We start from the raw sequence: 27,161 nt of genomic DNA, 5'->3' as shown, positions 1-27,161 counted from the left end.
ATAATAGCACATTTATCAAGGATTAAAATTGTCTTTCATGGAGTATTTTCCCAAAACGCGAAATAACGAATGATAATTGGATTTCAAACCCCCTTCTATAGAGAAAATTTAGGAAAAGCTACATCATTATCGATAAGAGATAAAGAAAATTTAATAGAATTATCATGTGACAGAACTTAAATTATAACCAAGTAAAAATCTGCTTAAAGAGACTGATTGCATGAGTAAGCTCCTATCCAAGCAACATTAAATTTAATTGGTACTTACAGGTAGTTGAATGCTTAAAATAAAATAATTTAGAAGATTTGGACACAAATATAATAATCCTAAGGAAGTACTTTGTAAATTAATTAATAATTTTGAAGAGAAAAATATTTACGCAATTTTTAATTATTTAAAAAAAAGTTTTAAAACTAAGATCTTACACTTTACAAAGTTTATAAAGTGAACATGAACTTGGAACTCCTTGTAACAGATACATTGTATCTCTAATAAAGGTGATAATAATAAAATAACACACTCGGAATAACAAATTTCACGAAATACAATCATTTTTACAAAGTGGCACAATTTAGCATGATTTACTTACCAAGTGGTACGCGAGTCAAAAAAGGTTGGGAAACGGTGCTTTAGACAATCTCTAGAACAACACCATACAATGGAGCCGTAAAAAGCTCCTTGGAAGAGAAAATCCAAGAGCCAGCCAGGTGGATTTGGACCCGGAAAATTCCTATGCAGGAATCCATTGTACTCTACTCAGCTAATCCCTTCCCAAGCTTGCTTTTTATTGAATCATTTTTGGTCCATTTCCTATCGCAAACTGCTGAGCATATCTCCTCCATATTGGCCATAGATCCTGCTTTAGACTATAAATTTTGCCAATTAAACGTCTAGACTTTTTTTTTTATAAAACATTTCTGAATCTTCAAGCAACAATTCAGTATCATTTCCTCTTGGTGAGAAGACCTATTGTATTCGAAATACCTCTAAATTAGCAACGATCTTTACATTGTAAAGACAGTTTATAATTTACATCATTCAAACAGTCTGATATCCTAGTCCAGAGGTATTCCCCTTTCGTCATCACTTCTAAATATCATTCATCTTCAGAGTATATCGTTTTTTCTTTTTAACTTTCCATTTCCTTCTACCTGTATACCACGAATTTAAAAGGGAATTTTGGTTACTCTATTGCAGAAACTTAGATCCAAGTAATGTCTTAACTGATTTCTATTCGCTAATTTGGTTTTTTTCTGAATGAGATGTCTTTGTAAAGAGATTTATATTGTCGTGAATTTAGTTTTTTTTAAAAATTACTTGGCAACACCTACTGTTTCATAAATACATTGCCAAATTTTGTTACAAATGAAATTCTGTCTTATATTTTTGTTAATGTTAAAAGTTTTATTAAAAAAAAAAAAATCAGTTAACATTTTCGTTTTATTAAAAAGTAAAAACTGTAAATGTACATGTTAGAACATGTTAGAAAATTACAGTAATTAAAAAACCGTGGGTGTGCTTTTTAAATTCATTTAAGGCATTTATAAGCAGGCTCTTCACAGAATCAACAAAAGGTCCTCTCCTCTTTGCGTAGATTGCAATGGGGAGGAGGATTTCAAACATATTAAAATTGTCCGGTCGGACAGTTGTATAAGGTTTGATCGTCAAAAACTGCACGAAAAAGCGTAACGTTGAAAAACACCCAACTTTGACAATTTTTTTCTCTTTTTCTATAAAAGATAAAATTCCCAAATTTTCTTTATAATACAGGGCGAATCCTCCTTTATGACTGTAATTTTTTGCAACAATAATAATGGATATGTCCACGTTATGTGGTAGAAAGGAAACGAATGTTTGACGACATAATACAGGTATTTAGTTGCACCATTTCGCTACGAAGACATAATATTCTCCACCAACATCTATGTGCTTAAATCTGTAGCAGAGCTAGCAAAGAAATATGAGTGTATTTAAAAGTTATAGACGATTAGAATGAATGGAAGAAAATGATTAGAGAAGGATTACGGTGATTTTAATTTCGGTTAAGCTATAAGGATGGCAGGAATATGGAGTACTGATCCATCCATTAGTTGTAAGTTTGTGTGTAAATAGTTGTATATTGTAGAGGGATGAATGTGTGAAGCGAATGTATTTATAAGTAAGAATGGAGAGTGAGTGATATTCTAGTGATAAGCACCTAGACGATGCTGGCTGTATGGCGAAAGCCAATGCCAAAATAAAAAGGCAAATAAAAAAAAGGCATGTCAACATCTGAATGGTCATTGGCGTCTATCGCTTTTCTACAGTGCACTGCCCATTCCTGTACAATGTCCTCTCGTTACAGAAAATCCGAACAGTAAAATTCTAGGAAGAAAAAAAAAAGAAAAATCTAAGGACCAGCAGCTGGATTCGAACCCGGGATTTCAGCGTGGGAACCTAGCATGCTAATCACTCAGCTAATTCCTTGTCTCGTATCAGAATTAGTAATATTTCCCTCCACCCGTTTCTTTCGTAATATCAAGGAGAACTGTATGTCGGTCGCCAATATATTGGCTAATAAATAGTTCAGTGTTGATTCATTGGCTAAAAATGCGATTAAAAATTTGTACATCATAAACTAAACTATCTTAACACAGGTAATAAATATTTTGGTCTATTCTTTTTGTAATTTTGTATTTTTTTGTTAGATATATATTTGTTTCCACTACCAGAGCCAGTAGTTATAAAAAATAAAAATGAATAAGAAGGAAATTATGGAAGTTTAGAGAACGGTGTCTAATTGAAGGACGTAAACTACCTGTACAATGGAGGTTCGTAGAAGTGATGCCAAAGTCATGAATGAGTGGGTAGTATATTGTAAAACACTAGCCACGTACAAACAGGACGGGACCTGTTTCAAGCGCCACTCGCCATTCATCATGCTTGCTCCCTATTTACGCCATTTAATAAGGTCGCCCACGCCACAAAGTGCAACTTCCCTACACAATGGCGCACACTTCTGACCTAATTCTAGAAGCCAGTTTGTGGCACGAGTCAAAACTATTTAATTGATCAATCAGTTCTACTCTGTCTCTCTCCCTCCATCTCAGGCCCCCTCTGGGACCTCTTTATCGTTCCTCTAAATTCACTACTACCTGCCACAACCATTCCTCAGTTTATCACAACCATTGTGGTTGTTATCCAGTTAAAAGTTAGGGAATTTATTTATTTAATTGTTGGCACTATTGAAGCAATTTAGTCGACTTCCTGTTACCACAGTTTTGCGTAATTAAATTTTATAGAAATTTACATTTTCCATTAAAAGTGACTTCAAAATTATACATCCAGAGATGGTAGTCGTAATATGCGATTATAGCAGGAGGTTCAGAACGAGACAGTTGTCGCTAACTGTGCAGCTGAACAGGGAGGCGACTCAGTGGCTCAGTGGTTGGCTTCAAACGTCGTGGAGGATTAGTAGGATTGAGAGGGATTCAACTAAAGGCACCGTCCGAGAGTTGGGAATTATTTAGGTAATAGGATTTGACGATTGCAAAAGGAATTATTGTGGATAGTGTGGTTAGAGATGTTAGAAAAGAGCATTGCTAGGGTTAGGGAAGGATTTTTGGATTGAAGGGATTGGATGCTATAAATGTATAGCCCGTGTAGTTCTATTCTGTATGACCTTATAGGGATTAGTACTAAATAGTAGAGCTGCCTTTTGCTACGTATTGTCAGTTTCGAACTAGTAGTTAGTAAGTTTTTCAAAGTTTTTATCTGTTATTATATATCTATTAGGAAGAATGTTTTTTTTAGGATGAATGTATTTATTAGGATGAGTGTATGAGTGTATATATAAATTTTGTGTAAATAGGTGACTTTAAAATTTAGGTTAGATCTCTATGGGGTGCGAGGAATATCGAATACTCCACCCCAACATTAGTTAGTTAGGTTAGAAGGAAATACCAGTTAGGCCAACCGCTAGGTTAGTTTCGATTAGATTGACTAGGTGTAGATTAGGCCGTGTAGTAAAGTGTCTGTTCTCCAGTATAGTGAAGGTGCAAAGGACCCTTGAAGTTGCGCACCTTAAAAAACCAAAAAAAAACCTTAATTCTCCTCTTAGGGATCCAGGATTCTAGGATACGGAAGATGGCTAGTTCCCATGACAGGGAGACATTGGCTAAACTTCGCATGTGTAAGATTAAGGTTAAGATTAGAAAACAGGACGGGACCTACGCCTCACGGCACCGCAGCCACAGAAGACTTATTGCGCCAGCCCCTTCTTAGTTCTAGTAAGCGAACCCTCCCCTCCTAAAGAGGTTGGAGGACTTTCCCTACTAGTTCTTTTTTGCGCTACTATCTCCTTTAGTCCTCAAAGAGCCAAAGATTTCATAGCGCAGCAAGTGAGAGGCCGTCTCCTCCTCTTCCTGACACAGTCTGCACAACGGTTCCCCTAGCTATTAAGCCCCCCACCATGAACGTAGCGTGCCCTAACTAATCTAGAATAGATTACTCTGATTTACAGGCCTCAACACAGGGGTCTCTTTGGCATGTGTAACTGTAAATAATTATTAATTTTTAATCAATGATAAATCCATAAATGACCTTAAACTGCCCCCCCCCAAAAAAAACGTCACTTCCTTTGTTTAAGCGTTTACTCAAAACAGATACTTCCGGTGAAACTTTAAATCCAAAATCTAACCAATCACAAGAAAGTAATATGACACAGCTGATTTTTAGTGTTTCAATTTTACGCAATAGGTGTTCAAATTGCTAAGATGACTTGCTAAAAATATATTTGAGCAAATAGAAATAGACAAATAGAAGACAATAAGAACCTTCTTGCATATAATGACCAACTGACAGAGTTTGAATCAATGACTTCGTTTTCTTTTTTAACTTCTTCATTTTTACTGAAGGGGATTTCCCCCAACTGTGTAACGAATTGTTAATTCTTTGAATATGTGATCTCGCCTAGGTCACATTGTGAACGCGAGTTGTGTGAATCATTGCATAGCTTTTTTATCTGCAAAAGTATCATGATTATGCTGGTCCTAGTGTCCGCACATACCTTACTGGCATATCTATTTGAACATTAATCATACTTGGGTCCGGGTCCGCAATGATTTAGATGTTTTATTTTGTATTTTGTTTATTTGTCTGTCAGTTTGTTTGTTAGTTTGTCATTCATATCGTTCGACAACAAGATTATTATTAGAACTTAAATTTCACCTTACTGTTAGTTAAGATCAATTAATTTATTAGAATTGAAAACAATAAACAGTACTGCCAATAAAGTTTCGACAGTAAACATGTACAAATTGTTGTTTAATACTACAGTAAGTACACAGTACGGTGCCGGAAACTGATGAATCAGTTTTACGCAGTTTAACTCTTAATTCCTAACGCTAACTTTCTAATGTGAAGCAAATTTTTTCAAATGAAACTATCTCTTGCTATAAATGATTAGCATTCTTATATAATGAGACATGATGTACGGCACGTAGCTGAAAACTGTGCTGGACCAATCGTCATCAGTTAGAGAGCTAGTGTTTTTTTTTTATTTTTATGTTCACAGAATTTTGTACAAAACATTTGGCTCAGATTGCAGAAACAACACAGGCTTGTTCATGGACAAACAGTTGGTCTTAATCATAACGGAACTTTATGCGGATACCGATTTTTTATTTAGAATAAATAAGATTGGCCTTTCTATTTCCTTTTACTTTCACCTACATTTCCGGTCTGAGAGAGAGAGTATTGCATTTCTGCAGATTTACGAGAGTTTTTCATTGTTACAGTTCAATAACTTAAAGTACGAAAAGAGGAAGAAAGTAGAAACTTTATATTTCATTTATGTTGGGACAATAAACAGTCCAAGTTAAATAAAAATAATTGAAGTCATTTACTGAAAAACAAACGGGAAAATTCGAAAAATATTATCAGCCTAAAGCACTTCCGGTGGATGGGTTTCAGCCTAAATTCAAGCGATAAAAGTGAGTTTAGAACAAAACAGCAATCCAGTAAGTTTGAACTTTAAATGAGTATTCCATTTTGAGAAGTTCTTTTATCTCTCTTTCTCTGGTACGCTACGCAAATATTACCTTCTTTATCACTCTTTAGAAGATTCTCTAAAAGCATTTTTTTTTTCGAACTAAGAGGACATTTTGAAACATTCGCTTGCAGCCTCCTGCACTGGGGCAGTTTAATTACTGCTTTCATGTTCTTCGAGGGTCGATGATAGACGTAGATAGCTTTCGGCTAACTTCCAGGAGTTTCGAAGTGATTAGGCACTCGTCAAGTGTTGTTTCGAACTGAAAAAAACTATGTTGTTCATTAATGAATTTTGTTTATTGGATGCGAACGAAGCCTTAAGCTACTCGAAACCTCGCAATAGATCCATATTCTATTTCTCGAGTTGGTGGGAAAACAGTCTGTTGGTTTGTACATTTTTGTTAGTAGGTTGTAGTTACTTCCTGTAGGAGGAAGTGGATTAGCCACTTCTTTAGGGTACTTGGCGGCCCTGCGGGTATCCCAGCCTAACAACATGAACATGAGCAATATTATAGTGTTACACCCCCAATACATTTACACAGTACACATAGGGCATAGGGCATCTGTACAAGGTAGGGGCTTATTAGCTCGGGAAACCGTTGGTCCAAATTGTGTCAGGAAGAGAAGGAAACGGCCTCTCACTGGCTGTTCTGATTTCGTTGCAATCGAGTGATTGCGCTATGAAACCTTTGGATCTTTGAGGCCAAATGAGATAGTAGCGCAAAAAGAATTAGTAGGGAAAGTCCTTCACCTCTTTAGTAAGTGAGGTATAAGTACCTGGGTGTGAGCCTGACCCCTAACTTGAATTTCAAACCGCATATTAAGGAGAAATTGGTTATAGGAAAACGTAGTTTAGGAAGTATATGGAATAACTTCATTTCAAATAATTCTATTGATCTTACGGTGAAATATAAAATCTTTGATGCAGTTTTGCGATCTATTGCTTGTTACGGTAGTCAAATGTGGGGTTCTGTCGCCTTCGAGGATTTGGAAAAACTTCAGAAATACTTCATCAAAAAAATGTTTTGTCTTCCGATTAATACCCCGAATTATGCCATTTATTTGGAAACCGGTAAATGTTCACTGTTCACCTACACATTGAGTACACACTTCTCATATATTCTTAAAATTTTTGCTGAGCATCCAGATAGTAGATTAACTCACATGTTGGCGAAGGAGGTTGTTAGAAAGCAATGTTTCTGGTTTCAAGATTGGGTTCATTTGTCTGAGTTACATGGTGTTAAACTAGAACGAGCGTATAGTCCTAAGTGGAAGCAGCAAATGATAACCATTATTGATAAGATAAAATCAGCTGAGAGGTCTGAATTTGAATTTCTTGCTAGAAATCCCAGTTTTCATGAACTCTATAAATGCCTAAATTATGACCTAAATTACATGGAACTGAATATTGATCACTTTTCTAAACAAATAATATTTAAAGTGCGAACCGAAGGCCTAAATCTAAATTATAAACTCTGGATCACTCGCAATTATTTGTGTTCCATGTGCAACCTCAGGTCTATTGAATCTACTTTTCATTTCTTGGCTGAATGCCCCATTATGAGAGAGTTCAGGATCTGATATTTTAATAAGCGTGTGCTTAATAAAGAAGAAGTTCTATGCTTACTAAATGGTAGTAATTGGAGAGCTCTGATTAATTTTGTAAAATGTGCGATGCGTTGTAGGAGGTATTAAGTTAATGAATTTAACTATTAATTTATATATTGCATATAGTTCTCCTACTTTAATTATTATTACCAAATACTAAAGTAACACTTAAAACTAGTATTCTTATGTAAATATAGTTTTCTTTTTCCTCACTTTTCTTTTCATTAAATATGTATTTATCATTAAGTTAATAATTTTTGTTTCAAATGAGACTCTGACAGACGGTAATGTACCATGTCATTGATGTTTATAGAAAGAATATGTATATTTTGTTTTCCCTATTCAAATAAAACATTATTATAGTAAGTGAGGTTTCGTCTACTAGATCCAAAGGGGATGGAACACTAAGCCTATCTTGGTTGCGGTGGCGTCGGACATACGTCTCACTCCGATTATTTAATCTAACGTAATCTAGTAGGGTGTATATTGTGATTATGAAGCATGAATTCACCTGTGGGTTACTCTAAACTCATATAGTGTTGGTTTGTTGGGTAGGTTCGTAGATTCTTGTTAGTAGGGTGAAGCATGAATTCACCTGTGGGTTCCACTAAATCCATATAGTGTTGGTTTGTTGGGTAGGTTCGTAGATTCTTGTTAGTAGGGTGTATATTGTGATTGTGAAGCATGAATTCACCTGTGGGTTCCACTAAATCCATATAGTGTTGGTTTGTTGGGTAGGTTCGTAGATTCTTGTTAGTAGGGTGTATATTGTGATTATGAAGCATGAATTCACCTGTGGGTTCCACTAAATCCATATAGTGTTGGTTTGTTGGGTAGGTTCGTAGATTCTTGTTAGTAGGGTATATATTGTGATTGTGAAGCGTGAATTCACCTGTGGGTTCCCCTATAGTTACACACAGGCCCGTATGTAGTGTCTGAATTCTAGGCATGCCAGTATTCGTGCTGTCAGAGCTGGAATACCCACTGGGACGCCAAGTTCTGAAATAAATGGACTAGCCATATGGTCGATGAATATCAGCATAAGAAAAGTGCTCTTAAACTATCACAAGTCCATAGTCTTAATCAGCATATTATTAAATTAAGTCTTGCGACTATTTTATCGATGGAAGATTCCTGCCAGACCAGCCACTCACCCTAGTGATGCACAATGTTCAGGGGGATTTCTAGAAAGAGGATATGATGTCAGAAAACTAGCCCTTTCCTTTTTCTTTGACGTTGCTCTAAATTAGGTCGCCCCCACAAGGTAAAGCCTGTACAAATTTTCCACATTTAAAGTAGAAAACTTAAAAAAAAAACTCAAAGTCATTAAACAGAAACATTGAATAGAATAAAGAACTTCTGGACCATTTTGACTAGATGGCTGTATTCCAAATTATGCACAGTTGTTTGGGGAAATTCAATTGATTTATTAAGTCACAGCATCCACAAATGAATCATTGATTGTGTTACTAGTCACACATATAGTTACTAATCAATTAATAATACAGTGTGGGAACCGTGTAATCTTAAATAAATAAATAATAAATTTAAGTGCCAATGTATCGGCCAGTTTTCCTTGGAATTTATTTATTTATTCATCTATTCGCTTCAATTGTAATTGTATTTGAATAATAAATACAATTGTCGGCACTTTTATCAGCTCATTTATTCTAACTTAATAAAACAAAAATACTTGCTTCCATTTTGAGGCCCCAGTTAACAGCTGACTTTTGCTCGTATCTGGTCCAAACTTCTTGGCGAGTTAGTACTCGCCAGTTATTATTTTACTGTTGGCAAGCTAGTCAATCAACAACTTAAATCAGTTATGCATCCTAGAATAAGAAATATTGAGCTTGGACATTATCGGCAGATGAAATCGTCTAGTTTCACCCAATTTATCCGATTATTATTTTGTTTCGTTAATATTGGACCCATCTACTCATAAAAAAACAAAGCGGTGCCCAAAATTAGTAGAATTCTTTTTTAAGCTTTAAGCTTTGCGTTTTTTTTTTTTTATTTAATTCTTGATGTTAGACGAACAACCGAACAGCAATTCCTAATAACTTCAAGAATCTAGGTTTTACTAGGCTTTAATTCTGCTGCCAATCATTTGTACATTGTTTTGAAATGGACGAATAGAAACACTGAACAAAATCCCCCCTACCTTCTACTTCTTATTATTAAAATTATAATTACGTATACCTAATTTCTATTGGTCCAAATTTTCAGGATTTTTTCAAGTTTTCTGATGCTCAAACGCATAAAAATCTCACACACGCTCAAATAAACACACGCATTTCCGTTCATAAAGAGTGATTAGGAGGGTCAATCCTTTAATTAAAGATAAGTTTCAGTAGCGTTTTTACCCAGTTTTGATGTGAAATTTCACGACAATTCGTTGCTCTACTACATGTGTAGTAGCATTATGTTTTCGGCAAAACGGAAACTAACACCTCTAGATACACAAACGACGGTTCCAGTCTCACAGATATCTCTACAAAAAAAAACACGTGAGACGCTGCACAATCGAAAGAGAAGAGGCTTCACGCTGCACAGCTGTCGCGGTAGTTAGGATTTGGCGCATGCATAGTTCTTCTGTAACAGCATCAGTACCGTTATTTAATAGCCACACACCTCCGTATTCTTCTTATGGTTCCCAAAAATGTGTTTGTTTGTAAGTTCATTTTTAACTTGGTAATTGATAAACTTTGTCCACTGGTCTTCTTAGAGGATCTTTAAATAATTTCAAGTCGCAGGATTTCAGCTGTTTTGTTAGCATTTTTATATTTCTCTCTCTTTTTCTACCTCACTATCTCTGTCTCTGTCTCTCTCTCTCTCTGATGACCTTGATCATGTCGTAAATTAATAGAGCCATTAACTCATTCATGACTTGTTTTGTAGTTTAGTTCCTTTAACGAACGGCGTCCAGTGATTCATCTGGATTATTATTTTATTCCCAACTTTTACACTCCTTGATAAATTGCAAAAATACAATTTTTGCATTAATAAAAATATTTTGCGTAATTCTATTGACTAAAGTCGTAAATGGGATGTTCATTTGTGGTAATACAGCCAGAAAAATGTTGAATGAAATTCAAACCTCACCTTGGCAACTGGCCAGAGATGTATTTTGTTTTTTTTTTTAAATTATAATGAACAAATAAAGAACTCTAATAATATTAGATTTTATAAAACTGGGAATATACCGGATGCTTTGATGAAGGTCTCGTGATTAAGATTACGATTACGATTATTTTTGTGCAGAATCTTTACAGAATTGCTATTCTCTTCCTCCTCTTCCATTTATCCTATCCTAGTAGGAGTCCCTCAAGGAAGTATTCTCGCTCCACTTCTCTATATCCTGTCTGACACGGCTGATCTTCCGCTCTATCCGAACACGTACAATTTATTCGTATGCCCATGATACGGCCATCCTATCCCATAATTCAGATCCAGTGAACGCAATCCGATCCATCCAGTCTCATCTTCATATCCTCGAACCCTGGGTTTCGCAAATGGAGAATAAAGGTCGACGAGTCTAAATCCCATTATACGAGGGTCGTTTGAAAAGTCCGTGCAAAGTCAGAGAGATAGCACTACTGGCGCGTATCGAGGTTATGTTTAGTTAGTAGCATCTCTTGGAAGAACACACACCAAGTTTCAGCCAGATCGGTCTATTTCTTTGTGTTTGGCATTCGTTTGAATCGAGGAAGTCGAGTGATTTTCAAAAAATGGACGAAAAAGAATTTCGTGTGTTGATTAAACACTACTTTATGAAAGGCCAAACGCCTCAGGAGACTAAAGAGAAGCTTGATAAACATTATGGTGACTCTGCACCTTCGATTAGAACAGTTTATAAGTGGTTTCAAAATTTTCGGAGTGGCCATATGGGCACAAGTGACGCTGAACGTTCTGGACGCCCTGTTGAGGTTACTACTCCAGAAATCATTGATAAAATCCATGATATGGTGATGGATGACAGAAGAGTGAAGGTGCGTGAGATTGCTAGTGCTGTGGGCATCTCGAATGAACGGGTACATAATATTTTGCATCAACATTTGGACATGACAAAGCTATCCGCAAGATGGGTGCCGCGATTGCTCACGCTTGACCAAAAACGAAATCGTGTGAAGTGTTGCAAGAACGGTTTGCAGCTGTTCCAGAAGAATCCACAGGACTTTAAGCGTCGTTTTGTCACTGTGGATGAAACATGGATACATCACTACACTCCTGAGATCAAAAAACAATCTAAACAATGGGTTACCAAGGGGGAATCTGCGCCAAAAAAGGCGAAGACCGTTCCTTCGGCCGGAAAGATTATGGCGACTGTCTTTTGGGATTCGCAAGGAATAATCCTCATCGACTATCTGGAAAAGGGTAAAACTATTACAGGTGCATATTATTCATCGTTATTGGACCGTTTGAAAACCGAGCTGCAAGAAGAACGCCCACGATTGGCCCACAAAAAAGTCCTTTTCCATCACGACAACGCACCAGCTCACACCTCAGCAGTTGTGGTCGCAAAATTAATGGAAATAGGGTTCCAACTCGTTTCACATCCCCCCTATTCTCCAGACTTGGCTCCCTCGGACTACTATTTGTTCCCCAATATGAAGAAATGGCTGGCGGGAAAAAGATTTTATTCAAACGAGGAGGTGATTGCAGAAACGAATGGCTATTTTTCAGACTTGGACAAATCCTATTATTCGGAAGGGATCAACAAACTAGAGCAGCGTTGGACGAAGTGTATAAGCCTAAAAGGAGACTATGTTGAAAAATAAAAAAGGTTTACCCCAAAAAATTAAGTAGTTTTTATTTTTGCACGGACTTTTCAAACGACCCTCGTATAACCTATCAATCTCATCTTTATATATCGCTCATCTGATCTTTATATTCCCTCTCACCGTACCTCATCCTTTGACAAGTCCTTCCTCATACGTGCTACCTCTCTATGGAACTCCTTGCCTTCATCTGTCCGCCATGCTCCTACCCTATCCATCTTTAAATCCAGTCTATTCAGTTATCTCCTTTCTATTCAGCTTCCTCCGAAATTCTAATTGTTTTAATTTATTTCCTTAATTTCTGCTGTTTTATTATTTTATTTTTACTTTCATTTTCACTTATTATATTTTCACTTTTGTAAATATTTATTTATTTATTTAATTTCTGTATAATCACAGGCCAAACTGTTAAGGCCTCTATTTGTACCTGTATTTATTCTTAGGGGACAATTGTCCCAGAATAATAAATTTCTATTCTATTCTATTCTATTCTATTCTAACCTTTACCCTCAATCACAAGGTACTCCCACTAATCTACCATGAACCATATTCCCATTCCTCCGGCAGATAAGGTGCGTTATCTTGGACTTTTTCTCCAAAAGCGCCTTACTTGGAACCCCCACACTCGACTCAAGCGACAGGAACTTTACTTACCGTTACCGAATGACCAAAAGACTCCTCGACAAACGCTCCAAATTGTCTATTACCAACAAAAAGAAAATCTACACAGCTGTAGCTAGTAGTAGCCCCCAATCTGGAGATACGGACTTTAACATTACAGTACTGCAAAGCGTTCCAATCTCAACCGCATCCAATCCCTTCAATTGAAAATCCTACTCACAATCCTTATCCCTCATTTCTACGTAAACAATCACACCATCCACACTGACCTAAAAAAAAATCCCTTTTGTCCTTGACCTAGCCCAAATCCCGTTACACCAAATTTCAATCCCAACTTTTTCAACACTTCAATCCACTAATAATCAATCTATCCCAAACTACTCTTCCCTCAAATCTTCGCCGTAGACTGAAGCGTCGATGGCCTCGTGATCATCTGATCGCATGATAGAAAAAGGGCATTTCAACAGCATCTTGTGTTAGTCGACTCATGATGGTTCAAATCTTTCCAGCTATGTTTATTTATGTATTATAATCCGATTTACTTGTTGCCAGTATTAAATAGAGTTAAAAAAAAGTAAAAAGATTTGATATTTGATACTTGCTTGCAAACTAGAATATATAACCGAGAGGAGCCTCTGTTGTGACGTCCTCTAGGCAGAGCATTTCCTCCAGTCTAGGTTTGCCTAGACTTTGAGAAGCTGCTGGACAAAGTATGAAAGCGCGGATTTCTTCTCCATTGATCTCTCAACTTTTATCACCTGCTATCCAGCAGCTTTCTGCTGCAGCCATAATTTCTGCATAGAAAAGCCACAGTTTTGTTAGCATACAAAAAAAAAAAAGGTACAGATCTTGTGGAAATTCTCCAGGACGCCTCTCAAACGCATCCTGACAAGAAAGACCTAATTTTACCTACCAAACAACGATAGCATTTCTAAACAGGCTTGAACAGACTTTATAGGACTTAATGGCCAATTAGTCAGCCTTGCTATCTAAGAAGCAGATGACCCACCTAGGAATCATTTCTCCTTCCAGATTTTGTCCAGCACAGTGCTGACTCACTTTCCCTTGATTAAAAAAGCATTAATCAGTGGTATAAATGGACGCAAAGAAAATTGCACAACGTCAACTGCGGTGAAAAGTTGAAACAAACGTAAACATCGGAAGCAAAACTCAAATTAAGTATTAAGTAAAATAAAAAAAAGGAAGCAGTAAAACCAGTATTATGACGTGGTGAGTTTTATTCCATACCGTAACTTGTTTCCATTCGCCTTCTTCTTCTTTTTTTTTTTTTTTTAAACAGGTTTAAACTTGAACGTCCTTGAATTTAATTCAATCTCTATAATAACCACTTATTATTGTTATGATTCGTTATCGTAAAAATGATGAAGCGGAAATTTTAAGTATGCAAATTTAAGGATTGCTCGGGGACATTATCAGTTCTTTTCCGTTCATAATTAGGTTCAATGAATCAATTAAGTCTGACTAAACTTGATTAGTAAGTTAAAGTTTTCCATTGACTGTATCATCTATTGAAACTTTCAAAGTTGCACTACTTATTCCTCATCATTCCCAGAATATTGATTCAGAGATCTTTAAGTAGGTTAAACATCTGATTAGGACACTCATACGTCTTTATTTTATATTCAGTTTACGTAATTAAGTTTTTAGAATTTGATTAAAAACATTTTCTTGTTTATAATTATATAATAATTGTTTTCTTTAAAATAATGTTAAACCTTAAAGATTAATGCAAATTAATCATAAAAGAACAATAAAAAATAAGTAGAAATTTTAAAAATCTCAACTAAAACTTACGAGAAAAAAAAGCAAGTTTAGTATCAGGGGAACAAAATGCTGTAGGAGCTCACTGAAGGGGCGTGAAGGGGCGTGGCCGATGGGTGGAAAGTATCACCCAATCAGAATGCACTTTGACATGCCTTCATTTTGTACAGCTAGTTACTTATTTCCCATTGGCTAAATCTAAAATGGGCAAAATGGAGATGATCAGCCATATTTAATTTCTGATTGGTAGGTGATTAACCTCTACTCTTCCATACCTCTCACCAATCAGTTTCTACTAAGAGCTCCTGTACCATTATGTACTACTGTTACTGTGAACGTGCAATTTATATCAGTTTTTGGTCTGGTGTAGTGACTTGAAGTATTAAAATAATTAATTTACGTCATTAATTATTGCATTATTGGATATTTCTTCGAAGGGGGGTCTCGTGATGTATGTATTGCACTTAATCGGAGATAAGAGAAGTAATTTTTTTTTTTAAACGTATAAACGTATAATAATGTTCTCAATCAATAATATTGATTACAAGAATAGGGAGGACTCGTATTATAGTAGTTTTTCAGCATCAATTTCTTGGTCATTCCGAAGTGTTAACATTTCACGTAGCATTACAGCATCCAACTCACTTACAAGAATTACTATTTTATAATACTTAAATTTGATCTCTTTGGGCAGCATATTAACCTCTACAATAAATATTTTGATTATCACCAAGTAATACGGAGCCCTAATATTTATATAGAATTGAAAAGAAATTTATTATTCTGGGACAATTGTCCCCTAAGAATAAATACAGGTACAATTAGAGGTCTTAATAGTTTGACCTGTGATTAAACAGAAAATAAATAAATAAATATTTACAAAAAGTGAAAATCAAAATAACAATAGAAATTAAGGAAATAAATTAAAAGAATTAAAATTTCGGAGGAAGCTGGATAGAAAGGAGATAACTGAATAGACGGGATTTAAAGATGGATAGGGTAGGAGCATGGCGGACAGATGATGGCAAGGAGTTCTAGAGAGAGGTAGCACGTATTAGGAAGGATTTGTCAAAGGATGAGGTACGGTGAGAGGGAATATAGAGATCAGATGAGCGAGATCTGGTATTACGGGAATGGATGGAGGATTTAAACTTAAGGAGTTGAAAAATATAGGAAGGCCTTTGAGACTGGATGACTTGAAAAAGGAAAGAAGCCAAAAAATACTGGCGGCGATAGACAGGAAAAAGCCACTTAAACTCATCGTAGCAGCGGCGAAATGCGAGAGTCTCTGGAACTGCTGAAAATAAATCTTATAAAGCAGTTCATGAGGCGCTTGAGCTTAGCTTCAATATCACCAGAAAGACTGCCATACACTAAACAACCATAGTCGAAATGGGGGAATATAAGAGAGGAAACTAGGAGTTGCCGGGTCTTAATTGGAAAAAGGTGACGGGAACTATTAAACTGCTTAAGGATATGGATGGAACGACGAGAGATTTGGGAAACATGGTTTTTCCAGGATAGGTTTTGGTCAAAAGTGATACCAAGATTTTTCACAGAGGAACAACATTTTATTGGGATATTATACAGGAAAAGATTAGGAAGAAGGAGCCAATGATTTAAGGAGTGGGTAATATTGAAGAACAATCGAACATTTCCTTTTACGTAACCGGAAGCCCACAAATTTGACCACCACCTAAACTGTTCCATTATTCACTCCAAGCTCCAGAATTCCTATTCTTTATTTAACTTAAATTCTAAAAACAGTAATTTATAATTTATTCTAATACTAAAATCTTTTTAAAAAATGAAATCATTAATGACCAATAACTACGTGTACACATTACGCACTTTTTCTCACTCAGAAAATCTCTAATTTGGTATCTCCGGTGTAAGACTCGAAATCCACAATTTGACATGATCGTCATACTTCCGTTACCAAATAAGAGGAAGTATAAGGAGGGGGAAAATATGGAAGGACTAGTTATTCCATAAAATAGACGACCTTGGCTAAGATGGAAGTCCCTTCAAAAACGTTTATTTATTATTTATTATTTATTAATTTATTTTTTGAGATGTCCTGTACAAATATAAAATCTCCACCCTCCATAAAATACCAGGGCGTAAACTCCTCCGTAATAATGAGAAAAACTGAATTTCCTGAGAGGAAACCAAATAAAAAGTCAATATAAATTCACATACATATTTAAATCATGACAAAAGTTTAACCAATTTTTTAAAAAAAAACACTGTTACCGCTGACTTCATAATCACCTGTTTCACCCTTCATACACCTGTTTCATTTGCATATTACAAGCAAAAATTATATTATAATTTTTTTTCTACTAATTAAATAAGTTGCAGGTGGATAATTTATGTTCATACAAAAAAATTGTGTTCAGCCAATGACAGAACAAGAAATCCGTTGACCTTACGGGATTCCATAATTAACTTCATGGAAATTCTGTCATATAAATTATATTTTCATTATAATTATGATTAGCTATACATTAGGTTAGCCAATAGAATGTATTAGTCAAACCAGGACCTGCCTAAAACTGAGTCCCGTTAATCGTAACCTTATGTTTCTTATATGATTGGACCTTATGATGTAACTAACAATGGTAAATATATATACAGAATATTATGATTGGCCTATATAACTCACTCTAGATCCGTGTCCCCCTAAAACTTTTGATTCTGCAAGAGTTCCGGAAAATTGGAGGAAATTACGTGGCTTAGATTATCCCAATATGTTATGATTTCCTGTGGAAATTGATTTGACTGCTGTTAGGCATAGATCTAGGCTATAGATGGGCTCTAGGTTACTCGATGGAAAACGAGTAATTCAAATCCTTACAGTCAATCTTCACTCTGCTTATCACGTTACAGTAACTTCTCAAATCCTACAGATACAGAAATATAAAATTTTTACGCTCCAAACTTAGTATAAGAAAAATCTCTGGCACGCAAAGTCAGCGCTCCCCTAATCTTGCTAATAATCTCTTTCCTGAGCCCTGAAATTATGCCCTTTATAATAAATAATAATATTATATAGAATAATAATAATCTTATCGTTTCTTCTAGGTTGGACTTGGCGTAATACATCACAAATTTCTCAGGTTAGTTTAGATTAATTAATTTATTTATTATGTTACATCTTGTTCAAATATACATACATGTATTACAAATATATACATCTTGCAAATCTGTAGCTATATACAGAATAATATAAAATGTGGCCTAATTGCCATATCAGCTGAGATGTGATGAGTAGAAGCCGCCAGCCGTTGCTGGAACTCTCCAGTAGTTTGGGATATTAATTATATTAAGAAGCTGCATGAGAAGTAGAAGGGACGATCTTAGCCTAAGGGATTAGTGGGACTGAATAGATTAGGGCGGATTAGTTTGGAAATAGAAGGTATTTTTGATCAGGACGAATCGAGAAGTTGTTGAAGTTGTTCGGTGAGCCTGTGATATAGTAGCCACTATAAAGTCTGGTAGACTACGATGGCTGGGACTTTTTGCACCGAATGGAGGAGACGAGAGGTCCCAGGAAAGCACTGTATAGACAACCTGTATGGAAATAGGCTGAGGGGTAGGCCTCGACTAGGATGGTTGAACGACGTACAGGAAGATTTGGAAGCCCTTGGTCAGCAGAGAGATGGAGAACGTCGGCTAAGAGACAGAGAGAGAGGTGGAGAGCTGCAGTGGCTGAGGCTCGGGCCCTTCATGGACCGTTATAGCCCTTGAGTAAGTGAGTGAGTGAGTAAGGTATTTTGAGCTTTTTATCATTATTGGAAACTTTAAAAGAAGCTTTTGGCGACTAGTCTGAGGACTTTTTGGATGGGAAGGACTTCATTCTGGGGATATCCAACGGGTGATCCCCAGATTTGCAATCTATACTTTCTTATTGGTATTACGAGTGATCTGTTGATAGTTTTATATCTGTGTGTTCACTAAAAAGTTCGATCGAGGAAGCCGTCTAAGATTGATTGCATTCTCTATTCAAGACCTGTAAAGCTAAGATGTAACTTGTTGGTTAGTGGGTTCGATTCCCGGTCTTAGCCCTTGGATTTTATTTAATGGTTAATATGAGAAATTTATAGTAAAGTATGTTTCCTAGTCGCCTCCGTCCACGACACCTAATTTGGTAGTTGGACGTTAAGCCCCGCTTGAAAAAATAGGCAATTACTTTACTTTACAGCATTCTCTATACAGTTCTTGTCTTTTCCATGATCACTTATGTTGGGTCCCCGTTAGCCTGATATCCCCCCAGGTAGAACCCCCCAGTAGACTTGTTTTGATGTGTTAGTATTTCCTGTTTGTTTATCTGAACAATCGAGCAAATCAGTCGTTACAGTGTAAAACGTAATTTGTCCGCTCTTATTTGCATTTATTATGAGTACCAATCAGTTATTAGATCGAGGTTGCCCTGCATATGTTTTGAGAGGCCAGAATGCGAGGATGGAATAGTGTGGTTATCATTGTAAAGGGGAGGTTACTAAAATGTTACCGCCAATCGCTTCCAAGAAAAATTCTTTGCTGGAAAAATTTAATCAATTTTCTTTCCTAATTAATAATCACTCTTTGATTAAGATTTTCCTTCCAGCACTTGACTAGATGGTTAAACGGATCTTGGGCGACTACTCATATGGGGACAGTACAACTCCATGGTTGCGCAAAAGAAACCTTGACAACACAATCAAGTTCCTTAAGGTCCCTCCTTCCACACGCTTTCTTAAATTCATGGTAAACAAATGAGTGCGCAAAATGGTCAATAAAATGTAACGGGTCTTTACTTTCTGTTCACCAGTCTATGATATCATCCGCCCAATCAATCCCAAACTTTTTTTAATATCAATGACATAAACTTCCGTTCTAAAATTCTATCAGTATTACTATGAATGAGTCGCCCCCCCCCGGTATAATAAAATATTAAAAAAAGTCGTTAGCTATCAAAATTGATGGGCCACTCAACATTCTAACTTTGATGATAAAACCAGTCATGAAACCAAAATCTGACGTTTCAAGCTTAACTTCCTTTGTAGAGAGGAAAAATACATCCTCACCTTTCCCCGACGTACTGCATCAAAATGGATTTTCTTAAAGGAAAAATCAGAAGGTTTTTTTTTTTTTTTTTTCTTGAAACAAAAATACTTAAATCGAGCATTGAAATTGTTAAATTTAGTAAAAGTAAAGTAATCGCCTATTATTTCAGGCGGGGCTTACCGTCCAACTACCAATTAGGTGTCGTGGACGAAGGCGGAAGCTCATACTTAAGTATAAACAATTTTTGTCTTACAAATAAAAAGTAGCCATACGCGGGATTCGAACTGGGGATCTCCCACTTCACGCTCTTGACCATTAGACCAACACCCACCTATCCCTGGCCAAGATATTCTTACCCTAATCATAGGTCAAGAAGTCTTGCATACTGGGTGCCCTAAAATGATGTGATGATTGCTTTTATTTGATGATAAAACAAATTTATCCCGATTCACCCATAACCATTACATTACACTACATTCTTTAAAATCTTCAATTATTATTATTTTTGTTCTTTACGTCACCAATAACATTTTTTTTGTGTATTTCTGGTGGAAAATTAATATCGAAAACCGTTCACAAATAGATAAAATTGTAACTTTGATCTTAAATATCTCGACTAATATTAATGATATCGAAACGAGGTCAACATCTTTTTTCACGGTTTTTTATGTAGTTTTTATAATCATTGTCAAAACCAGTGGTCCTTATGAAAACCCAATCTGGTTTTTGGCCGTAACTCCGCCCAAAATAAAGATACAGCATCGAGAGTGGAAAATTTGAAAACTAGGCCAAAAAAAAACATATAGTTTACTTCGTGGGTTTTTTCGAAATTCCGCTTTCCTAAAATGTTATTAGCGATTGGTGCATTTTAAATGGATCACCCTGTATAATATTAGATTATATAATACTATAAAGTGCATATATTACACTGATATTACAGTAAAGAGAAGAATCGTAATGTACGAGGGTCGTTTGAAAAGTCCGTGCAAAAATAAAAACTACTTAATTTTTTGGGGTAAACCTTTTTTATTTTTCAACATAGTCTCCTTTTAGGCTTATACACTTCGTCCAACGCTGCTCTAGTTTGTTGATCCCTTCCGAATAATAGGATTTGTCCAAGTCTGAAAAATAGCCATTCGTTTCTGCAATCACCTCCTCGTTTGAATAAAATCTTTTTCCCGCCAGCCATTTCTTCATATTGGGGAAGAAATAGTAGTCCGAGGGAGCCAAGTCTGGAGAATAGGGGGGATGTGAAACGAGTTGGAACCCTAATTCCATTAATTTTGCGACCACAACTGCTGAGGTGTGAGCTGGTGCGTTGTCGTGATGGAAAAGGACTTTTTTGTGGGCCAATCGTGGGCGTTTTTCTTGCAGCTCGGTTTTCAAACGGTCCAATAACGATGAATAATATGCACCTGTAATAGTTTTACCCTTTTCCAGATAGTCGATGAGGATTATTCCTTGCGATTTCTGGATTAGTGACCTCAACAGGGCGTCCAGAACGTTCAGCGTCACTTGTGCCCATATGGCCACTCCGAAAATTTTGAAACCACTTATAAACTGTTCTAATCGAAGGTGCAGAGTCACCATAATGTTTATCAAGCTTCTCTTTTATTCTCCTGAGGCGTTTTGCCTTTCATAAAGTAGTGTTTAATCAACACACGAAATTCTTTTTCGTCCATTTTTTGAAAATCACTCGACTTCCTCGATTCAAACGAATGCCAAACACAAAGAAATAGACCGATCTGGCTGAAACTTGGTGTGTGTTCTTCCAAGAGATGCTACTAACTAAACATAACCTCGATACGCGCCAGTAGTGCTATCTCTCTGACTTTGCACGGACTTTTCAAACGACCCTCGTAAAGTTGTTACTGTCATGAACGTCTTCAGATCCTAGCAATGATCTAAAAAGGAAATTTTAAACTTAATTGCCATTTTCTTGTAGACACTTTTTTGATTTACGCTTATCAATCAAAATCAAAACAAACCCGCCAAAAATAAATAAATAAAAATCGTCTTTAGAAATCCTAAAAAACCTTCATTTCCGGTGAACACTATGCTACGTCATCATTTGGCAATTCCAAATTACGCGCATTACGTAGAAATATGATTATATTTTTAGAACTAAATAAAAATTAACCCAAAAACGCACATTATAATATTATCTATTTATCATTATTATAAAATTTTTGCGTGAATACAGTGAGCAATAAATGCCCCCCCGCCACCAAAAAAAAAAAATGCGCGGGGGCGGTTAAGATAATTTCTGTGACATCAGTTTGTTCAGGAAGGACACGTGTTGTTGGATTTTTTTTCCCTCCCTTCATCTGCGCTGAATCAGAATCTCGCTCCCCCCACCACAGTATAAAACTCACTAGTGTTTTTTACTCGTATACGCAATTCCCATTCATAAAATTTGGAGAAAGAGTCGCGAGTTTATTCCCCATCCCCTCTTTTTCTCTCATCAAAACGAGAGAAATTATTATTCATTTTCTCTGAGCACTTTTTAAATTACGTACGTAAACTTTTACGAATAATAGATTACTACAACTTCCGAGAGTAAAAGCTCAATTGGCCTGAGTAATGCTGAAGTATTTAGGTCTTCCCCATTCATTCAATCTGATCATGGAATATATATATTTTTTTTTTATTTCTTTTTAATTAAAAACTTGTAGCAAAACAGTCCTTTCAAAGAAATAGATGCAATTTTGAAGAATTCAAACACACCATACAGACAAGTAGTTTAGATTACTCATTCTCCACTCAATAACTTCCTTCATAATTATAGGAAATCAGGAGAACATAACAACTCTTTCAAAGAACCTTGAATCAGGCTGGTGAACCTTTCGCTCCCTCTATCTATCTATCTCTCTCACACTAACTTTCTATCACTTCTTCTCTCTCTGTCTCTTTGCGTTGTGTTATTGCACAATTTGATTAACTCGTTTCGTATCGTGTAATCAACAACATTTTGCAGTTTCAGAAAAAAAAATTCCATTAATCCTATTTAGTTATTTAATAATTAACTAAATTTTAAAAAAGTACAATTAATTATTTTAATTATTTAATTTTAATGAAAAGTTTTTGGGGTAATTAAAAGTAATAATTAATTAAAATTTTAAATAGATCTCAAAACAATTTTTTTTTTTTTTAATGAGAACACAAATTTTGCCTGTATAATGGAGTTAATTTTAAACAAAATTAATAAATAATTTTTAGAATTCAAGAAGATTAGATTTTCTCTACCTAGGAGCTTTTCTTACAGCTCAACTGTCCCGGGTGATCGATAGTGTTGTCTGTAACGAGGGGACACTGTCCGGAGGCTGGCAGTGCACTGGAAAAAGCTCTAAGTAACAATAATCTCAGATATTGACGCGCCTTAAATTTTTAAAAAAGTAATTATTATATTCAATATTAATTTAAACATACCACTAGTTCAGTTGACTGTCTGATATCCTTCCGTACGATGTCCTTTCCTGAAACAAAACAAAAAAGAGTATTTGATTAACATTTTAATAGAATTTAATGGAAAGAGCATTTAATTAGGAATTAAATGAAATAACAAATAAGTGAAAAAAAGGCCTAGACCAGGGGAATCGAATCCACTAACCAACCATACATCTTAGCTTCGCGGGTCTAGCCCCTAACTGCCCAACATACTTTACTATAAATTCCTCATATTAACACATTAAATAAAATGCAAGGCCTAGACCGGGGAAATCGAATCCACTAACCAACAATACATCTTAGCATTGCGGGTCTAGTCTATAACCACCTAACATACTTTACTGTAAATTTCTTTTATTAACCATTAAATATAATCCAAGGTCAAGACAGGGAAATCGAATCCACTAACCAACAATACACCTTAGCTTTGTGGGTCTAGCCTCTAACCGCTCGGCTACCGTGGCGCCTTGAAATAACAAATAACTTCTTCCTTTAATTAGCATTGATATTAATTACTTAATTAAAAGAAAAACTGTAGTAATGAAACTATTGCGAACGGGCAGATTTACTAACAATATTGCCAGCGTCTTTTTAATGTCATGCTATTAATATCCGCTAGTTATGACAAAAAAAAAAATCCGAGAAAATAGAAAACTATAATAATAAGACAAAAGGTTTAAAAATAGTCTTTGTAATCAGTGGGAAGTATTAGCAATTGTATTATTTATACATTGACTGACAGACGGATAGAAACTCATGCACATAGCGAGCCAATGAGTGGCTATGCATTGCACTGCTATACCGTCATACACAGTCAGTACCGCCTACAGTGTAGTAAAAGCGGAAGGAAATTAGTTTACTTTATTAGCATTGTATTGTAGGATGAGACTATGCTTCCCTTTATAGTTTTTATGTCTTAATTACAGGACAATATTAATGGGGTATTTACTTCATTCATTACAAACTAGAGTAGTTATTCTTCTGTTGGGAATGTGGTCAGTTCCGCTTTACTGGATACGATCTTTGATTTTATCCGTCGTTGCGTGTTTGTTGTATCTCTGACTAGTTTCAGACTTGAATCCATTATCAGAGGTTGATTAATCCTTGATACAATCCTTGCACACTCCGCAACTGGAGCTGAACAATATTATTATGTTTTGTATTCAATCTACAATTAATATAGAATGGCCAGCAAAAGGCGTACAATCATCGTAATGACCGCTCGGCCGTCCATTATATTCAGGTGTTCAGCTGCTTAAAATTATTTTCGTTTTTACCTCTGGCCAGGTAATTTCATTATTTTATGCACCCATTCTTTATATTGGCCACACTGAAAAGCCATTTTGGTGATGCCCGCAAATGGTTACAGGTCCCGTGCACAGAACTCCTTCACAATCCGCCATCTCATTCCCATGGGTTTTCGGTTAGAAAATAGGATGAAATCTCATATTGGAGATACAATGTCCCCAGAGTAAGGGGATACTTGGGGGATTGCGGTCAAGGAAAATCCATTCCTTCAAAACTTTGCCCAATGCAGCCTGTCGCCAAACTCCTGTAGGCTTTTTTTTTTGTGGCCATCCCCGGTGCAATTTAATCTAAGGGGAACTGTAGAATTGATCCTGCTCAAATCACCGGCTCCAAGATATAATTTAAAATATCTGTTTTTTTCTCTATATTTAATCGCCATATTCCATAAAAAGCATTCTCAGAAAGACTCTTGCATTTTGCACTACTACCATGAGTTGAAGGGGCTTTTCCCTTGTCTACAGCCGCCAGTATTTTTTGGCTTCATTCCTTTTCCAAGTTATCCGAAATTTCAAAGACCATCTTATATTTTCTAACTCTTCAAGTTCCAAATCCTCGATCCATTCCCGTTAATACTGGATCTTGTTCCTCTGATCTCTACATTCCCTCACACCGTACCTCATCCTTTGACAAATCCTTCCTAATACGCGCTACCACTCTCTGTGGAACTCCTTACCATCATCTGTCCGCCATGCTCCTACCCTTTCCATCTTTAAATCCCGTCTATTCAGTTATCTCCTTTCCGCCCAGCTTCCTCCGGAATTTTAATTGAATTTCATTTATCTCCTTAATTTTAATTCTTATTTTTGTAAATACCTACTTATTTTTCATATATAAAATACAGGCCAATACAGTAGGGCCCCCAAATTGTATATGTATTTATTCTAAGGGGACAATAGCCCCCTTAGAATAATAAATTGATTTTCATTCTTCTTCTTTTTAAAAAAGAGCTCAACTTATTAATTTACGGACTAATATTCACCAAATAAACATAAAAATTAGATAACTATCACTAATTTTTAAGGGCTTGTCGCAACATGTTAACCCTCACCTAGATAAATAATCCCAAAAAACAGTGATTTCAATAGCAAGGAGAGGAATTTTTTTTTGAAATTAACAAATTAAGGCTCAACTTGTTGAAACTGTAAAGACGCAAAGTGAGGAGGGAAAAAAAACTGTAAATAAATAAAATTTAAAATATAATAATTATTTATGGGGGGAATTCCTGCATCAAGGAATTATTAACAAGAAATGCTTGCGTACGTATACCGGTTTAAACATGTCTGACGCGCGCAATCTGGCGACCAGCTGATAGAAATGAGGCCAGACTGCATGCTCCACTTTCTGAACTGACTACGTCACACTCTTTTATGTAAATAGGAGGCTACAGTTTTTATTTTATTTTATTTTTTTTTTAAATTTATTTTTGTTTTGAATTTCACTTTCTCTCACTTGATAAAAGGAAAGTATTGAGATCGTCTCAAAAATTTTCTATTGCGTCTTTTCACCGGAAGTGATAATTTTGAGGACCCCCACCCTGAGTCCGAACACTAGTATTACTTGTTCGTATGTATGGGCGAATAAAATGATTCGAAAAAAAAAATACAGGAAGCGTATTATTCAATAATTCTATTTGATCCCACCAGAGAGCATGGACTGTAAACCTATTCAAATTTCCCAACTTTTAAGTACCACTAAGATAGATTTTTCACTATTTTTTTAAGACTTTATGGCTTAAAATATTTTCTAAAATTTTCTTTTCAGTATCTGCAGATGCTTAATGGTACTTAGGATACTCATGTTATGTGTACTCGTAGATGTAGTCTAGGGCCAGCATGACTGTTGTAAAAATAGTCTCCATTATTCAAGGCTAACGGCATGATTGAACTTGTCTACTTGATGGTTTACTTTATAGATCTCAACGATTAGAAGGGTTTACCTCACTGATTCGTGTATTGCATGTCCCTGGTTCGAATCCAGCTGCTGGTACTTAGATTTTTTTTTTTTGTTTCCTCTTCCTATGAGCTTTTCCAAAGCCTGGTGATGTACATAGATGTCCAACAACGACTATCCGAATAGAGCGGTAGTGCATTAGAAAAAGCTCCTTAAGAACCAATATCTTAAACAAATTGTGGTAGGGTTTTCTTTTTCATGAGAAAATTTGATTTTATGCAGGGTTTTCCATATACGTTACGCTTTCCTCAAAGTCCTTTTTTTTTTCTTTTTTTTTTGTTAGCTAAGGAATCAATCCCCCCCCCGTAGGAGGGAAGTGGAATAGCCACTTCTTCACGGTACTTGGCGTCCCTGCGGGTATCCCCAGCCTAACATCATGAACATGAGCAATATATACTGTTACCACCTCAATACATTTACACAGTACAGATAGGGGGGACATAGTCATCTATACAAGGTAAGGCAGATTGTGTCAGGATGAGGAGGAAATGGCCTCTCACTGGCTGTGCTATGAAATCTTTGGCCCTTTGAGAACCAAAGGAGATAGTAGCGCAAAAAGAACTAGTAGGGGAAAGTCCTCAC

General features: G+C 35.9%; 1 protein-coding gene and 1 long non-coding RNA gene across 4 annotated transcripts in view; one reads left to right on the top strand and one right to left on the bottom strand.

The window, feature by feature from the left end:
- The window catches only part of LOC141461368 (uncharacterized), a 214,602-nt gene that overhangs the window by 128,075 nt on the left and 59,366 nt on the right, over nt 1-27,161 (top strand). For all 3 annotated transcript variants that reach the window (XR_012462825.1, XR_012462826.1, XR_012462827.1), the window contains exon 4: nt 17,910-17,944. This is a non-coding gene — a long non-coding RNA (uncharacterized lncRNA). The remainder of the gene's footprint in view (nt 1-17,909; nt 17,945-27,161) is intronic.
- The window catches only part of LOC141461364 (uncharacterized), a 159,285-nt gene that overhangs the window by 89,025 nt on the left and 43,099 nt on the right, over nt 1-27,161 (bottom strand). Inside the window, exon 3 of the mRNA XM_074142366.1 lies at nt 23,304-23,350. The gene's annotated coding sequence lies outside the window, so the exon portion shown is untranslated. The remainder of the gene's footprint in view (nt 1-23,303; nt 23,351-27,161) is intronic.

Source organism: Rhodnius prolixus, unplaced genomic scaffold (genome assembly GCF_049639745.1).
Source record: "Rhodnius prolixus isolate KJV_2025 unplaced genomic scaffold, Rpr scaffold_6, whole genome shotgun sequence".
NCBI classification, from domain to species: domain Eukaryota; kingdom Metazoa; phylum Arthropoda; class Insecta; order Hemiptera; family Reduviidae; genus Rhodnius; species Rhodnius prolixus.
The sequence above is the reverse complement of the archived record's forward strand: the minus strand, read 5'-3'. Positions and strand labels throughout refer to the sequence as shown.